Genomic DNA, 19,130 nt, shown 5'->3' on the forward strand with positions numbered 1-19,130 from the left:
GCTTATCCATTTCTTCTTTCACAGCCTATAAAATGTATGAAGTCATCCCTGAATCCTGTTTAATGCCCTATTCAAACTTTATTTCACTCTGACCAATCACTGTGTGTGAGCTGAGCATAGGGCGATGTTATCAGGAGATTTTTGTCAGAGGATGTCACTGCCCAGTAAGTTTTTATGACCCTTTTTATCTGCAAGACTTGCCAGTATTGCTTTTCAGCATGAAGTAGACTAATTTTGTTCATTAAAGTGCTGACACGTTTGATGACTCGCTGTGGAAATTGATTGATATTATCACAATAATATAACCAGTCAGAGGAAATTCAACTGAAGCATATTAAAATTTATTTGATACTTGGTTTATGCAGGTTGAGAAAAGGTGAAATATGCTCCTTTTACTGGAAATACAATAACCCCAAACCTCATAGCCTTACTCTTTCTTTTTTTTTTTTTTTTTTTTTTTTTGTCCTTTGTTTCTTTCCCATGACTACGGCTATTTGGTTTGGGCAAAGCCAAATGAATTTAGAATAAAATGTTTTATTTGTAACATTTATAACCTTGATTAATTAGGGTATAGGCTAAGCTGCTATTTAAAAAGAGAAATAGCTCATGAAAGAGAAGCCATAAAAACAAAGTGGTTTAAATTAGATAGTTTATTTCTCTTACACCTACTAGTCCACAAAAAGGAGAGCTGGCCGCAAAAGGCAGGCAGCTCAGCTCCATGATATCACTCAGGGACTTCGGTTCCATGTGTTTTTGCTTCATCATTTCCTAGTATGTTATCCTCATGTGCATGGTTAAAACTAGATCAATGCCACATCAGGTTCTAAGTCAGAGGAAGAGGGAAATTTTAAGCAAAAGTAGAAGGCAAGCAATTTCCTTTTAAACAATGAGGAAGTTGAATACATTACTTTTTTTCACATTCTATTGACAAAAATGTTGCCCATGGCCACACTTAACCTGTAAGGGAACTAGTTAAAATTAATATGTCTATGGAAGAAGGGGACAATTTTTTAGAGAACAATTAGCAGTCATCATAATTGGCCCCTCTGGCCTTTCAGTATCTGTGATCACCTTTATTCTGGCACATAAACACTTCATCCTTCCCAAGGGAGACGTTCAAAGGCCTCATTCAATTACCTCATCTGCTCAAAGTTAAGGGTCTCTGAATGATGCACAATCCTGTGTCTCGGGTCTGGGATGGTTCCTCAGAGTCCAGTGACGAGGTTCTGCTCATCTCACATCCAATGTACAGAAGTGGTAGGGAAATGTATAATTGGAATAAAAGCCCTCATTAGGAAAAGGGAAGAATGGGAAACACCCCATCATCAGTGGTCCATGGGAATTTACAAGACTCCTGCTCTAGCCGTAGAGAAGGTTTTTTGGTTAGCCCACCTGGCTTCCATTTGGTTCTAAGCTCTAGAAGCTACACTGTTACCCATTGTCCTTCGTGGTGGCATCTAAAGTTAGAGCTCAAGTGTACACCCTCCTTGGAAGCCGTATGGTTTTCAAAGCTACTTCCTATTTGTGGAGAGTTGAAAGCCTGAGAGTTGTTTTAGTGCTCAAACTAAATATGTTATTTTTTCAGGCAAGCCTTTTGATTTTGGTGGGGGGTGGGGGGAATTAATATTTTTTTCCCTCCATATTTTTGTAGGCTTTGGTTTTGCTTCTAGTTAATTCATTGTGAGCAAACAAATCCAAAGATTTCTTCTAAACATAATTTTTAAGTCTTCTTGTTCTATTTGTTTGTCTGTTTTCAGTGGCCCATTCCCTTCATCTCCCATTTTATTTTTATTTTATTTTTTAATATATTTTTTATTGCTTTCAGAGAGGAAAGGAGAGGGAGAGATAGATAGAAACATCAATGATGAGAGAGAATCATTGATCGGCTGCTTCCTGCATGCCCCCCACAGGGGATCAAGCCCACAACCCGGGTATGTGCCCATGACCAGAATCGAACCTGGGACCTTTCAGTCTGTAGGCCGACACTCTATTCGCTGAGCCAAGCCATCTAGGGCATCCCCCCTTTTTAACAGTGGTTATCCTGAGGCCAGCCACAGCCTGGGTGGGAAGGTGACACTCTTAATTTGATCTTTGCCTCTTGGCTGACTCTATTTTGGCTGAGATGTTTTAGAGATAACTTGTGAAAAAATGTAGAAGCTATTTATCCTTCTGTTTGGGAGATAAGCTAGATTTTTCAACCCTGAGGCCTGCAATCATTATACCTGATCTGTTTAGATTATAGACCACTTTCCAGCCACTTTCTCTAGAGTGACAGGTATCACAGACACATACATGGTCTACTTTTGAAGTTACCACAGGTAACAGTTTTCCCAACATCATGACATAGCATAAAAGGGATCACCAATTTTCCAGTCTGCAATATTTGTTTTCTCACCTTGTCTTTCACTCAACCACAAAGCCAAGAAACTAATTTTAAATTTTAATTTTGGCAGCAATATCTGGGTACCAATTTCTGTATTAGAGGATAGGCTAAACTGTCACATCAACCCAAAAGACAGTGGCTTAAATAAGAAAGAAGGTGGTTTTTTGTTTTGTTTTGCTTTTTGTTTTGTTTTATGTGACAGACTGTAGAGATACGTCTGTGCTCTAGGCCTATATGCAGCTCAGCTCCATAAGATGTTTTAGGAACCCAAGTTGCTTCAGCAGGGTTTTCCTAACTCAGTGCTATTGATATTTCGGGCCAGCTAAATCTTTGTTGTAGGTGACTGTCCTGTGCAGTACAGGGTGTTCAGCAGTATTCCTGACTTCTGCCTGCTAGCTGTCAGTAACTTCACTAGTTAAGACAAACAAAATGTCTCCAGCCATTACTATATGCCCCCTGGTGGGTAAAATCATCTAAGGTTGTGAAATATTGCTTAGAATGTCTTAGAATCATTATTTATGTGGTCAAAGCAGATATTAATCCACAGTGAAGAGGAAAAAAACAACAACCAAACAAAATAGGCCAGATGTCATAATTAGCAATGCCATTAATATAGTAATTATAACTTTATTCCATATTTTCAAAAGTTAAGTTAAAAAATGTAAGATATAAAATAGGGCCAAAATTTAATTTTGAAATAGATTTTTTATTTATTTCAGAGGGAAAGAGAGAGGAAGAGAGTGAAGGAAACATCGATGATGAGAGAGAATCATTGATTAGCTGCCTCCTGCATGCCCCCTACTGGAGATTGAGCCAGAAACCCTGGCATTTGCCCTAACCAGGAATTGAACCGTGACCTCCTCGTTCATAGGTCAACGCTCAACCACTGAGCCCCGCTGGTTGGTGGACCTTCTGCATTTTTGCATTGCATAAATTCACATTCCAAAGAAAATAATTCCTAAATTTTGTCCTAGCTCAAATTCCAATGTATCTTTAGCCACCCTATGGAAAATCTTCAGAGGCCTTTGATATTTCTTTTTTGTTATCGTTATTTTTATGTGGATAAGGCATCTTATGTACAGTACACCTTGAGGGGGTTCCATTTACAAAGACAGTGATGTGCATGTCTATACATCATGTCCTTGATTATTACACTTTATTCATCTTTTCATTCTCTCATCAGAAGTCTTTGAGCTAAACTCTAGCACTGTGTCCTGAAAGCATCTTTATATCACAGATCACGTCCCTTTTCTCTGTTTACACAGAGCCTTCCTAGCCCCTGTGTTTTCCTTTCAATGATGGTTCTTGACTCTTTCTGCCTGAAATGAGTGCCTGCTGCACACACGCCTTGTACTGTCTGCCTTCTGTCTGGGAATTGTCTTTCAGCCTTTCTAAAAATCTGCACATTTTTCAAGTCCAGCTTAAAATCTGCATATAACTTTTGACTCCCCCAAAACTTAACTACTAATAGCCTACTGTTGACTGGAAGCCTTACTGATAACATAACAGTAGATTAACACATACTTTGTATGTTATATGTATTATATTCATTATTCTTAGAATAAAGTAAGCTAGAGAAAATAAAATGTTATTAAGAAAATCGTAAGGGCCCAACCAGCATGCCTCAGTGATTGAGCATCGACCTATGAATCAGGAGGTCAGGTTCGATGCCTGGTCAGGTCACATGCCTGGGTTGCAGGGTCGATCCCCAGTGGGGGCAGTGCAGGAGGCAGCCAATAAATTCTCTCTCATCATTGATGTTCCTATCTCTCCCTCTCCCTTCCTCTCTGAAATCAATAAAAATATTTTTAAAAGAAAATCATAAGAGAAAATACATTTATAAATTTATTGAAAAATCCACATGTAAGTGAACATGTGCAGTTCAAACTCATGTTGTTTGAGGGTCAACTGTAAATGTAAAACAAATGGAAATTGGAACTTAATTCTTTGGTTAATTTGTTTATCTAGCCTGGCTAATCCCATTTCAAACATCTTACCCAGTTATTTGTAGTTTTAATCTTCTCTAAATGTAATAGCTTGCAGGGGAGACATACGGAAGTGTCTTCTGCTTACCACAGTGATTTCCATATCATTTTCTTGAGTTTGACTTTAATCCTATTATAGTAAACTAGAGGCCTGATGCATGAAATTCGTGCAAAGGGCTCAGTTCTCACAGCCCCGGCTTTGTCTGGAAGGTCATCCGGAAGGATGTCTGGTCTAATTAGCATATTATGCTTTTATTATTATAGATTCTGAGCATCTGCCCTCTTGGGCAAATAAACTTGTCAATCAGATGTTTTCTTAAAGGTGTATTTTATGTTAATACTAGTTCGGGTGTATGTTGGCATTGTTTAGAAATCTTTGAGAACTAAAATTATTTGAATTTACAATACTCACTATTTATAGGCAAACACATTACTATTTCCATGATCTTGTACTTTGTTTCCATGTAAAATAGGAAATATTGTTTTATTCAGCACTCCCCTCCCCAGTATATTTTTCACATTAAAACTCAAACTAAAGCAATAACTCTGGACTTCTCTTTGTACAAAGTCCTTGGGTCTGTCCATTGACCCATCACTAGGGAACCAGCCTGTACTCCCCAAGTCAGATATACTTATTTCTGAAGCAACTACCAACTGATATTGAGCATAGTGCTGAATAACATTGAGTTTCATTTATTTTCTCTTGGCTTTGACATTGTTTTATTATGTGTCAGTATTTTTCCTCTCTTCTTTTAGAAATCCATAAATGTTGTACTTGCTTTCATTTTGACATTTTTTCTTACTAATTTAGATGGTAAATAAAAGAGAAACACACTTATCATCCCCTACTTTAATGCATGCTTTAAAAAAATTAAGCCTCGCCTGGCTGGTGTGACTCAGTGGTTGAGAGTTGACCCATGAACTAGGAGGTCAAGGTTTGATTCCCAGTCAGAGCACATGCCTGGGTTGTGGATTCGGTCCCTAGTTGGTGTGTGTGTGTGTGTGTGTGTGTGTGTGTGTGTGTGTGTGTGTGTAGGAGGGATGTTTCACTCTCATTGATGTTTCTATCTCTCTACCCTTCTCCCTCAAAAATCAATAAAACATATAATAATTAAGCACATACTTTAATTCCACTCATAACTCACTTCTTCATTTGAATATCAGTCATTTATTAATTTACTCAATATTTATTTAAATGATCTGTGACCACGGTGACTAGGAACTGTTGGTAGTGAAGGTGCAAAGATGAGTATGTTGTAGTTCATATGAGGGGCTCACAGAGAGATGGAGGAGACAGACAGGGATACAGGTATTTGCCGTGCAATTATTACTGCATGGTCATGAACAGGCACAGGATGCAGAGTCAGAGGAGGGAAATATTGGCAGGGATGGCCTGAAAGAGATAATGACATTTGCATCTTGAAAGATTAGCAAGAAAAAGACAAGAAATGATATTTTGGGTGATGAGAACAGCATATGTGAGGAGCAGAAGCATCACAAAACACAGCATGTTTGGGAAACTCCGAGAGAATGCTGCTATGAGGTGTCAAGGTGACAGTGTAGTTGGAAAGGTATGTGAGGTCTAAATTGTCGAAGGGTATCTTATGGTTATGGTTGTGTGCTAATCTTTGAGTCTGTGAGCCAGAGGGTACCTTCAAACAGTTACACAGTCAGGTCCAGTGTGTTTAGGAAGACAGTTTTGGAGATAGTGAAAGAGAGACTGAAATGTGAAGACTGGTAATGAATATGGAGACTGTTAGGAGAATAGCCCAGAGGAGAAATAATGAAGGCTTCTTTAACCAAGGCTGCAACAACAGGGGTGCGAGGGAGGGCCAACTGAGTAGCATTTCTCAGATGCCGTCAGGGGGACTTGGGGAAAGTTAGATGTACCAGATGATGCGCACTAAGGGTTATTGCTGTTCTCCACTTTTCTCTTTCTCTTTCTCATCCTCTTAAGCCAGCGTGACCCTAGAAAATCGAGTAGGGCTACCAGATCAGCTACTGCTTGGGTCAGCTACTGCTTGGTTCAGCTTAATGTATTGTGGTTTGAAGTCTATTAATAGTCTTTCTGAGAAAGTAATCAAACCAATTGATCTTATAACCAAACTTTGTGCTTCAAGTCAGCAACTCTGAGAGAGTCACTGTGTTCATATATAGGGAGTGTTCATATATAGAGGGTGTTCTGTTTCCTCCATGATGTGCCCTTCCCTGACATGATAAGGGATATTATCTCTGGCAGTTTTGTTATAATGAGTTGTATAAAAGAGGACATAATAAGCCACAGGTTCTTGGAAAGTTGCACCAAGATAGCAAAGAACTGTTTTCTCCTTCATGATGCTTCTCAGGTTCAGCATAGCTCTGTTTCTATGGCAACCACATTGTCCAGGCTCTGGTTTTCTCACATTTGACTTACTGAAGAGTTTTATGGCTTGTCTACCTTCAGTCTCTTCCTCTCTTAAACTCCCTGGCCCTCTCCTCTGATGCCAGATTAATCTTTTTTAAAGAACTATCTTCATTGTATTTGCCTATCTGGCATTCCATTTTCATCATAATCTGGCCTCAAATGTACCTACTGGGCACATTATTACATACTGTCATGTGGGCCCCTTAATTGTCCTGATCATGCATCTTGTTTCTCCATAAAGCATAATACCTTTGAGAACAGAGATCCCATCACATGCTAGTGTTGTATTCCACCCAGCAGCAAGCACAACTCCGGGCTTGTGGTGTATACATAGAGAGGCGAATATGTCCTCTTTTGCTCTTTGTTCCTGGGTTTATTTATTCCTCCATATCCCCTCTAGGACTGAGGGCTGTTTCTGGTTGTTTTGTGTTAATTTTGTTTCCTTCCTAAAGTAGTTGATGGTTATATGGCACATATTATCCAAAGCTTGTAGGACATTTTAAAAACCAATATTATCATATCTTTGCTTTTAAATATAGAAGCCTCTCTCTTCTTTAGCAAAAACCACAATGACACAGCTACTTGCATGTCTAAAATGGGTTCTGCATTTTTTCTGTGGCCAGTCGTTCCAATGGTCATAGATTAATTGTAGCCTTTTAGAAGCATAACATTTGGTATTAGTCATGGCACTACTGCAGGTAACCAGGTAGACCAATTTAGTTGGAGTGTGGTTTGTTTCTTTAATGTGTCTAGACATAGGTTCAGAGGGAGGAAAACAACTCGACATTCATGAAGGATATATTCCAAGATGCTCTTGAATTTCCTAATTTTTAATATCACTATGATTTTTAACTCATTTTATTTATAAAATTGAGAGAAGATATCCACTTTGCCATCAGAACATATAATAACAGAAGACAAAGATTACAAGCTAAGCTTACTCACTATCTGCCACATGGATGTGAGTACTAATTCATTCCTCAGCAAACCTACAAGTTGCTATGTTGTGATCTTGTGGGATCTCTCCGGGAGAGCTGAAGGAATAAATATTAAATCTTTAAATGTTAAGAGGTTACTTTAGTTGACTTCCAGTTGCTAAAGAAAAGAAATATTAAAAAGGCCCTGTAAAATAATAATATTTTAAATTAAAATTAAATAAATGAGTGGAAGAAGCTGAGATAAGAATCCTATTTTATGTTTATATTTTCTTTAATAACTTGTTAATAAATCTCTCTCTCCTCTCCCTGTTAGCCTTGCCCTGGTATTTTCTAATTGGAAAGAGAGATAAATACACAGGAAAGAGTAGAAATGTTAAGTAGTGATAATTGTCATGAAAGAAATAATACAAGGGAAACTAATGTGTTACTGCCCTTCATTAGGTAAATTAGTGAGAGAAAGCCTCTATGAGCAAAGTAACATTTGAATTGAGAGATACAGTGGAGCCAGCCAACTGAAGATCAGCTGCAACAGCAAGTGCAAAGGCCCTGAGCAGAAGAGCTTTTAATATTCAAAACAGAAAGGAGGCCAGTGTGACTGGAGCATAGTGAACAAGATGTGAAAAGGAAGGAGGGGTGGTCAGAAATGTAGGCAGATCAGCAGAGATATAGAAACAGTAGTAAAGCATTGGCATTTGAGTATGATGGGAAGCCAGTATAACTTTTTGATCTGATTATGGTTGTAAGACACTGATTGAGGAATTTGGGTATGTGGAATGTGGATTGTAAAAAGGCGAGTGTAGAAGCATGGAGACCAGTCAGGACGTTATTTCAATAGGATAAGCAGGAAATGCTGGTAACTTAGACCAATGTGGTGACAGGAAAGATGGAAAAAGAAGGCAAATTCAAGATACTTTTGTAGATAGGGCTGACAGGATGTGTAGATAAATTGAATTTGGAAGGCTGGGGGAAGTGAGAAATCAAGGATCATGGAGAGATGGTACAAACTGGTTTTGAAAAACATGAGCAAATCATTTATTTTGGCGATAATTTTACTATAATACATAATAATAATGAAATATGATCATGCATGGAAGAGGATGGCGTAATGTCTGACACACCAAAGAAACACATGAGGGTTTAGCATAGTTCGTGGGCCTTATAAACACTGAATAAATAATAACTATTATTATTGACTAGAGGCCCGGTGCACGAAATTCGTGCATGCAGGGGGGTTGTCCCTCAGCCCAGCCTGTACCCTCTCCAATCTGGGACCCCTCAAGGGATGTCCGACTGCCCATCGGACATCCCTCTCACAATCCAGGACTGCTGGCTCCCAACTGCTTGCCTGCCTGCCTTCCTGATTGCCCCTAACCGCTTCTGCCTGCCAGCCTGATCACCCCCTAACCACTCTGCTGCCAGCCTGTTTGCCCCCAACTTCCCTCCTCTGCCGGCCTGGTCACCCCTAACTGCCCTCTCCTGCAGGGTTGATCACCTCCAACTGCCCTCCCTTGCAGGCCGGGTGCCTCCCAACTGCCCTCTCCTGCTGGCCATCTTGTGGTGGCCATCTTGTGTCCACATGGGGGCAGGATCTTTGACCACATGGGGGCAGCTATATTGTGTGTTGCAGTGATGATCAATCTGCAGATTACTCTTTTATTAGATAAGATAGAGGCCTGGTACAGGGGTGGGGGCCAGCTTGTTTGCCCTGAAGGGCATTCTGGGATCAGGTGGGGGTTCCCTTGGGGTGTGGGGCGGCCTGAGCGAGGGGCCTGTGGTGGTTTGCAGGCCGGCCATGCCCCCTGGCAACCCAAGCAGAGGCCCTGGTATCTGGAATTTATTTTCCTTCTACAATTGAAACTGTAGCCTGGAGCGGAGCCAAGCCTGGGGCTCCCTCCGCAGCCGGCAGCCATTTGTGTTGGGGTTATAATTAAAACTTTGTTGCCTTAAGTGGGTGGGCCCGGCCAGGGTGTGCAGAAAGCTTTGCTTCCCCTTTTGCCGGCGGCAACCCTGGCCTGCTCTCTCAAGCTCCATTCTGCTGCCATTTGTTTGAATTTGTTTACCTTCTATAATTGAAACTTTGTAGCTTGAGTGGAGGTTTAGGCCTGCCCAGGGCAGGCAGAAAGCTTGGCTTCCTCTGTTACCTAGGAAACCTTGCTCTCTGTGGCTGTAGCCACCTTGGTTTGGGTTAATTTGCATGCTCGCTCTGATTGGATGGTGGCGTGGCTTGTGGGCATGGCTTGTGGGTGTCGGAGGTATGATCAATTTGCATATTTGTCTATTATTAGATAGGATACTTTTAGTCACTTAAATATTTAGCAGGAATCTGCGATGTATAAGTTGCTTTGTTAAGCCCTGCTTGGGAAACATGAGTATGAGCTAGGTAAAGGAGCCCACCAGGCAGGAAGACTGTATGCACGTGTTCCTGTCAGCCTGCAGGACAGCCCGTGGCAATACTGAGGTACATAAGTGCTGAACTCATAAGGGAGGTGCAGAGGTAGCTGATCCCCCGCAGTGAATGTACAGGAAGAATCACCCCAAATCTCACTATTTTGCTACTTCTGAAATTCTTCTGAATCCATTTGAAACCAAGATAGGCAGAGGAGGAAATGGTATGGCTGTACAGTGTCTTACCATCTTTTTTTTTTAATTATATATTTTTATTGATATTAGAGAGGAAGAAAGAGGGAGAGAGAGATAGAAACATCAATGATGAGAGAGAATCATTGCTCAGCTGCCTCCTGCATGCCCCACACTGGGATCGAGCCGGCAACCCGGGCCTGTGCCCTGACTGGGAATTGAACTGTGACCTGGCTCATAGGTCGAGGCTCAACAATTGAGCCACTTGGGCTGGGCAAGTGTCTTACCATCTTATTTCAGAACATGGACTTGTCTGTTCACAAAAAGACAATGCCCCCATCTTGACATATGCATTTTGTGGAAACAAATTCACAGGCTGACCCATATAACTCCACTGAAAATATTATTTTTCACAGAAACAGCCTTTAAACTGCACCTAGCATTCCGCGTGACACAGAGATGCCAGAGATAGCACATTTAACAGAGAACTGGCGATGGACCAGAGGAAAGAAAGTTAGAGGCAATTCACAACTTCTCAAGATGAACGCAGCACCTCATTATTTTTAACAGCAATGACAATAAATACAGATAAAAATAAAAAGTAAAATGCTGATTTAGCTTGAGAAGATCAAGGAATAGTTTAGAGTCTGTTGTAATTTTAACCTGATCGATGAAAATTAAAGAACAGGTGCTCTCACACATATGCCTGCCTTCTGTGTGAGCTTGGAAACAGAGGAGCCCTGTGCACACCGCCCAGCGAAAGGGACGGGTGAAGCGGGAGAGCATTCCATTGTGCAGCCTGCACCTCAGACATGGCTTGGAGAAGGCTGCTCTTCTGTAGACAGTTGGCTGAGCTGCCAAGGATGTGGCCGTTTGATTGAAGAAAAGGTGCTTCTCAGTTGAGCACTGAGAAGGCACCTGTGCTCTGTTACACAGTGTGTGTTTAGCAGGAACTGTTCTCAGGCAGGCTTTTGGGAGCCCCCTCTCAACTCAAATCTATGAACCTTCGATTCTTTCTTACCAGATAGCAGGCACAGGCTCTAGACCAATTCCATGTGGAGTGAAGTGATGGAGCACAGCCTTCCTAATAAGATAGGTTTTTTTAAATGGCTCCATTCACTGAAATATAGTAGGTTACAGTGCAGGGGACGCCGGGTTCCTCTCTCTGTAGCTGGGCTCTGGGATCTTGGCTTCCTGGCTCTGCCTCAGACAAATTTTATGATTGTGAGCACTTCACTTTCTGCTGTCTCAGTCCTTTCTCTCATCAGTAGGATAAACATGTTTTCTAGGGTCTAACGATGTCACATTACTTAGGATTCTGCTATCATAGCTATCTACACTAATAAAAGAGAAAGATGCAAATTGACTGTACCTTTGCAATGTCCACCAGCCAATCAGGAGTGAGTATGCAAATTAACCCAACAAAGATGGCGGGTTAATTTGCATACACAGGCACCCAGCGGCCGGGGGCAGGACACTTGCGTCGTCGCCATCGCGACAACGCAGGTGTTTCGCAGCACCCCAGCCGCTCCAGGCCTCTGGGCAGCATGGGAAGGCGGAAAGGCGGCTCTGGGCAAGAGCAAAGGCTGTGCCGGCAGCCAGAGTAAGGAAGGCCCATTCTGCAGGAATCTTCGTGCATCGGGCGTCTAGTATATATAATATTCTCTTGCTTTTGATCATTTTACAATAAAATCTTCACTTTGTATGATTTTTAAAGAAATTGTTTTGGGAAGAAATAAAGGTTTGACCGCCACATATAACTATCTTATTTAAAATATTTTGTTAACTAATATTTTAAATGTTTAATGAAACAAACTTGTTTTTCTGAGGTTTTAGAAAAGGACACCAAACAATATTCTGTTAAGAAGGCAATTTCCCTTTAACCCAATTCCATAATTAATCTACTTTTCTAACCAAGATCACAGAGATATAATGATAAATATGTTTCTGTTTTGTTACCTGCAGAGATCTGGAACTTGTATTTGTTAGAGTATGAAGTAAGGCTCAGGAGGAAGTTGCTCTGCTCTCAGCCCTGCCACTTTGTGCCATGCTGCAGCTCCCCTGACACCAGCTACAGAACTGCCGCCCCAGTGTTCTAATCCATATTGGTTCGTTGTTGGGCTGAAGTTAAGAAACTGTCCCTAAGATGATCCTTTTTGCCTTCATCTGGCTACAACTGATTATTTTTAGCAAGTAAATTAATATAACACTTTAATTGTAAACTTTTTAAACTAGGGGCAGTTCCCAGTTATAATATGACTAGGGAAGGATTAATTTGACCAGTCTATCAAAACAGTGTTTTGGACCATTAACTGAGTGTCAAGGTCTATGACTTAAGAAAGTTATTTTTGCTTTGAGAATCTCAACATCAGTAGTTCTTTAAATGTATACTCTTATTATTATATTGTAGGTTTTTATGTTTTATCACATTGTGTATTTGTAAAAAAAAATTCCTTCTAATCGTGGCTAGCCTTCCCATAATGCTGAAATACTGCACATCCTAGCATTGCAGAGTCATTATTATTACACAAACACGTCAAGTGGAGGGTGTGTCATTTCTTAGATGCTGGATCCTTGCTCTTCTGTCCATACTCTATCATTTTGCTCTAAACCTCTCTTCAGTAGAGATTTCAGTAATCTAACAAGGATTGGAGCTTCCCACTTTGAATACACAGTATAAAATCAGACTTTTACCTGTTTTCGTCATTAGAAAGCAAGAGTAAATAAAGGTCAGCATCTTAGCTGGCAGGCTCTCTGATTTTTTTTGTGACCATCACGTTAGGAGAAGCTAGTTCATCTGTCTGTGGGTTTAGGATTCAACAGCATAAGCTGTCAGACAAACACTGATTGAAGGTGGACAGGGAGGGGAAGCACATCTGTCCAACGATCGCCATTGGCTTCTTATTACAGCATTTTCCCCGGAGACGCGCTCTGCATGCTCATTCACCTACCTCCTCCTCTTCCCTCCCTGCCTGCCTACCCCTTCATTACTGATTCACAGCAAGAGGCAGCAGCAGCGGCAGCAGCGGCAGCAGCAGCGCTGCTTGTCACGAATCAAGGATTGCAATGAGCTCATCCTTTTTCTCCTTGCAGCTTCACAACTGCCCTGGCTTCCTGGCTACTGCTGCTGCTGTCTGCTCACACACAGACACACACACACACAACACTCAGGCACAGTCTCTCTCTCTCTCTCTCTCTCTCTCTCTCTCTCTCTCTCTCACACACACACACACACACACACACACACACACACACACACACACACACTAGACCCTTCTAAGCAGCTTGTACATTTTGACACATGTATCTGAACTCTCCTACATCATTCTTGGCCATTTTCTTGCATTCCATTGCTGTATTTGATTTCATTTTCTGGTCTACTTCGGGGCTCTTGCACCGTGGCTAATTTAGCCAAAATGTTTTTCTTGTGGAGACGTTAGCTGACAATTCCCAGAACGGACTGGATTGTGCTTGCTCTTGGGGAGACCAAAGCCAGACTCCCCTCCCACTACACCTCCTAAAATTGTGGATGAGAGTTCCAGCTTGCTCATTCTGGATACCTACTTACTACTCATGGAACAAGGGGTGCCCTGCCCAACCCCAGCTGCTAAGCTCACACCTCCTGTCAAAAAGTCCCAGGACATGCACGACGAGAGGACCAAGCTGGTGAATGAGTATGCGTGTCGCGTGCTGGAACTTCTGGGGATGGGGCATCGCCTGTTTGTGCCTCGGCTTCTGGCGGTGAGACCGTTTTTCATTGAACTTCATTTGGGGGGAAGCTGCCACCCTCCGGGAGGATTCCTAGTGTCCTGGAGGAGCTTGCAGTCTTTTTCCCCCTCCTTTCTCATTCAACCGAGAAGGAAGTGCTGAGTAGCTGTGGCCAGGGGCTCTACCCAGCCTGGTCCACTCCTTAATTGGCTAGAGGAGACAGTTCTTTTCTCAGAGCCCAGGGCACAGTAGTGGCATTATCTCTGTGGCAGCAAAATAAATAAATAAATAAATAAATAAATAAAAATGGTTTTCTGGCTGGCTCGGCTTAGCAGTAAAGCAGAATACTCAAGAGCTTGATGTAGGCATCCTGTGCCTATGTCTCCAAAGGGTTAAATTGTATCACAGACATTATTGCTACCTATCTGGACTGTGTGTGGTTTGCTTTCTAACCTCCCCAATTTGATTGCCAATTTGATTTTTTTTTTTTGGGGGGCGGGGGAGAGGATAGGGAATTTTACCCCATAAAAATTTTTGGGTCGGAAATTGTACATTTCTCTCCCGGAATGTTCAAACTGTGTATTTATGAAAGAGCTTAAAACTGTTGAGTCTGTGCAGTGGATCTGGGAAGTCTGGCTTGCTTGTTTTTTTAATTTCCTGAACAAGAGAAAAATCACCTTTCCTCACTTCCTACCAAGGGTTAAAATTAATACCCACAATCACTGGCGCAAGGTTTCTTTTTAGTGGCTTGAGAACTACACCTAGCATCTGTTCTCTAATGTAATTGGGCTGCAGTAGTCCTAAACTATTATTTGGTATTTGAACAAGACTAATTTAGCTTTGTCTGTTTTATATAATGGAGTTTAATACCATTCTGCTGGTTCCCTCATTATGGTTCTCTCACATTTGAGTCTTTTCAGAAGTATAATATTGACTCGACTGAATTTAACTCTTTTCTCTCACATATTTCCCTCCAGCATAGCTCATCTTTGTTTATACTTATCTTTACCATTATTAATTCAGTCTTCACATACTTATTTGCATACAAATATAATCTCCTGCATAATCAGAACAGACATGTTAGGCAGCCACGTCCATAATGGATTTCTCACCCTGAAGAGAGTCTGTTTATCATTCCAAGATTAAGATAGATGCAATGGGAAGCATAGCATACAATTATAGGGAGAGGGCTGTGTTTTTGAGAAATATCATTACTTTGACATTTAAAAAAGAAAGAAAAAGAACTCAATATTTGTGTTTTAATGCCCAGATGAGGTCATCAATGCTCATTTGGATTTTGTTTTCCTGAATCATATTTTTTTCTTAATACAGGAGAAAACTGAAGGTTCATGATTCTATTAGAAAGGTGTGTTTTTTTAAGGGAAATAAAAATTTTAAGTGAAATAAAAAGTGTGGTATTTCAGGAGCTTTGACACTAAGAAGTGCTAAAACATATATTCTATAAATTCTCTGCATCTCTGAGGAATTGGTTTTGGCCGAATACATTTCCATATTCTTAACAACTTTGTGTTACCAGGGCTTGAACTGGTAACTTTCTGTAATCTGGGGCTGCCTCCTTTTGGCATTTACATTTTCAGTGTTTTAAAGGAAAACAAACTGATAACTAAGCATGTCTCTCATACTCAAATCTTCATTAGAGATTAATTTAAACGGCCTCTAGTTTAAAACACACTATTAATGATAAAATCCACAGGGAGTTAGGTTCCCAAGCTCCAGGGGTTAGGAAGGTCACATATATCTGTATGTTGCAACTGTGCAGTCAGCCTGGTTGCCCATCTGAGGAAGTACATCTCTTGGGTTGTTTTAGGCTCTAAAATTCAGAGTCTAGCCGAAACCGGTTTGGCTCAGTGGATTGAGCGTCAGCCTGCAGACTCAAGGGTCCCAGGTTCGATTCCGGTTAGGGGCATGTACCTTGGTTGCGGGCACATCCCCAGTGGGGGGTGTGCAGGAAGCGGCTGATCGATGTTTCTCTCTCATCGATGTTTCTGACTCTCTGTCCCTCTCTCTTCCTCTCTGTAGAAAATCAATAAAATATTTTTTTTAAAAAATAAATAAAATAAAATTCAGAGTCTAGGTCATAGTGTCACATACATTACCTGTGAGAAGTATATGCCAAGTTGTCCAGAGGCCATTTGGAAATCTCTGATGTTGTTATACAGTGTTGTACTTAAAGTTTATTCGTAGAATGGGATATTCTACATCTTGGCAAATCACATGCCCTTTCATTAGCAATATGGCTGTGAATGGGATCAGCTATCCAATGAGTTACTGCTCAAATTTTAGCACGTGAACTGGGGGAAGTACAGTTGTTCCGACCTGTCTAATTGGACTGGCTAATGATATGGGATCGATGGTTCATCTGCCCAGGATGGGCCTATGAGGAATCCTGCCACATGCAATATTGCCATCTTTCTAGTACCAGTCAAGAGGGCCAGCACTGGAGTTTAGGTCTTTTGTCATGTTTTACACATGAACGTGTGTGAGTTAAAAACATTCACATACCTAATTTTGCTTTAAAGATCCCAGTAGTTTTTTGTGTGCAAGACAACTTAACTTTTTACTGAAGTTGTTCAAATAAAAGGAGATTAACCTAGACGGTGTTATAGATTTGGACTTTGAGCCTTAGTTATTGCTCCCTGGTTCACAGAGGGACCTCAACCTGCTGGGACACCAAGCACATCAAAGGTAACCCTAGTCAAGAACAACTACCCTTAACAAATCAGGTGCCACGGACTTTATTGTAAACTAGAGGCCCGATGCATAAAATTCATGCAAGAGTAGTCCTTTCTTCCCCCAGCTGCCGGCACCAGCTTCCCTCTGGCACCCGAGACCCGGGCTTCCCTTGCAGCCCTGGCTTCGTCTGGAAGGTCATCCAGAAGGCCTCCTGAAGGACGTCCGGTCTAATTAGCATATTATGCTTTTATTATTATAGATATTACCAAAAGGCGTACATTCTGTAGGTAGACTCACCAAATAAATGTTTCTTTGTTGAAGTTAAAATACCAAAACAAGAGACATAGGTGTCTTTGATAGCAGATAAGTAACGGTTCCATCTTCTAAAGCCTGTGCTTCCAAATGTCTCAGACCTCCAAAAATATTGCTCAACTGTATAGAAATCTTGTTAGACACTCTATATAACTAAAGGGAAAAAAAGCCAATTTGTGGTGAAAACAGCAAAGGTGAGAAAGATAATCATGCCTAGATATTTTTTCAAATAATGCCCTAAGATAATCTAACCTAGAATTTGCCGCTTATCAGAGACCCTTAAAGAAAGATTTTTCCATCCAGGAACAGAGGTTTGGGATAGAAGCACTGAGAGATGACACTGAAACATCAGAATTCTTCCTTTCCACTCATCCTGCCTCCTTTAAAAAATCGCTTTAAAATGTGAAGCTCCAGCATTGAATTTTTCAGTGGGAAGAACACACTCAAAATGGTATCAGCTGAGGCACATAGCCAGAGTCCACACTCTTGTAAGTGCGTGAAATTTGGAGAAAGAGGAAAAACTTTTACTCTACTTATGTTCAAAATCTTTCCCCTCTAGATGTTTCCACCTTTGGCTCTTATATGACATGGGTAGTCATTGTCAGATCGTGATATATTAATATCAGTGTTAGCTGTACTTTCCATATGATACTCCAGGAACTGTGCACAGTGAATCCAAATGATTCTCAGGCAAAGGAGGATGGATGAATACAGGCAAATGCTTAGCAGTCCCTTCAGTAGCCATGTCAAGGTTCAATTTTGATTAAATTTCTTATGCTGTCTATTACATGCTAGTTGTTGTTTTAACTTGTGGAATTTTAAAAAACATTACTTCTAAGCAGAGAATTAAAGAGCAGGGGATAAAAGATGGCTCATTGGAAAGAGATTATAACTCTTCAAAGAAGTTAGAGTCCCAGATAGAGAGATTGCTGTGTAGACTTCTGATGCTGCCCAAATAAAAAAATAAGTTTATATCAAAATAAGTCCTGAACCCACTTTCTAATCTGCATTGTATAAATTTTGATTAAAAAATACTGGGTTGGCATAAAGTGGAGCCTTTATGAACCCATGGAATACATGAATGTGGTGTCTACCATGTACCTAACAATTTACTTAATTCATCTTACTAGGAGAGTGGGAAGGATGATACATTAACATCCCATTTACCTTTGAGCTCTGGCTGTTTCTTTCTACCTACATGGAAGGAAATAGAAGTTGGAATTGTTTAAGTGTTTTTAACTGTCCAGGTAATCTTTTTATGTAACCTATTCAAATGAAAGAAGTAGTGTTACCTTGGAAGATGTAGTTAGTAAACACATTTCCTATAATCATTTTATGACAGAAAATTTGGAAAGCAAAAGGTGAGTGTTATGAAGAGCTGGGAGAAGAATGTTCTGGGTAGAGAGAACAGCTAGGGCAGTTGTCTTCAGTTATGGATGAACCTGGTATGTATAGAAACCAGAAAGAAAGCCAGGTTGCCTGAGAGGGATGTGGTTCAAGATGGAGGGGAATGGGGGCAGATTATGAAGGGTTCTGTGGGAAATGTTGAAAATATGGGGTTTTATTCTGAGCACAGTAGGAATCCTTGTAGGGCTTTAAATGGAAGCGTGACATGACCTGAAGGGGTATCATGGGGAGAGTAGATCATGGGGAGCTAAGAGTAGAAACAGGGAGGCCAGTTAGGAAGTTACTGTGGTGGCTCACCTGAGAAATAACAATGGCCTGGACCACAGAGGTGATGATAGCAACTCAGACCCAGCAACTCAGAGCAGGAATTTCTCTGACTTCCTTATACTCTTTCAGTGCAGTCTTAATGGTTAATCAATTGTACTTCTAAATTTAAATAAAGTAATATTTTGAACTAGTGCTTAGTTCTATGATTCCTAGCCTCTGTGTTTTGTTTTTTTTTCCCCTCATTTTATTACTGAAGTCTTGGATAATTAAGTACTGACTCTTAAAACATCTAATTTCTTTTTGGCTTACTTCTATGTTACTGAGTCTGCCTGAATCTATAATTTGTATCAGGTATTTTCCATAAATCACTTATAGTTATTTATTAAAATACTTAATGTCTTTCTTATTACAAAATTTTTCCTGCAGAAAATACAACAAAATATGTTTTAAAAAAA

The 19,130-nt window shown here is 40.7% G+C and overlaps 1 protein-coding gene across 5 annotated transcripts in view; it reads left to right on the forward strand.

The window, feature by feature from the left end:
- The window catches only part of LOC103289977 (rab GTPase-activating protein 1-like), a 438,759-nt gene that overhangs the window by 337,234 nt on the left and 82,395 nt on the right, over positions 1-19,130 (forward strand). The window lies entirely within an intron of this gene.

Source organism: Eptesicus fuscus, chromosome 22 (assembly GCF_027574615.1).
Source record: "Eptesicus fuscus isolate TK198812 chromosome 22, DD_ASM_mEF_20220401, whole genome shotgun sequence".
Classification (NCBI taxonomy): Eukaryota; Metazoa; Chordata; class Mammalia; order Chiroptera; family Vespertilionidae; genus Eptesicus; species Eptesicus fuscus.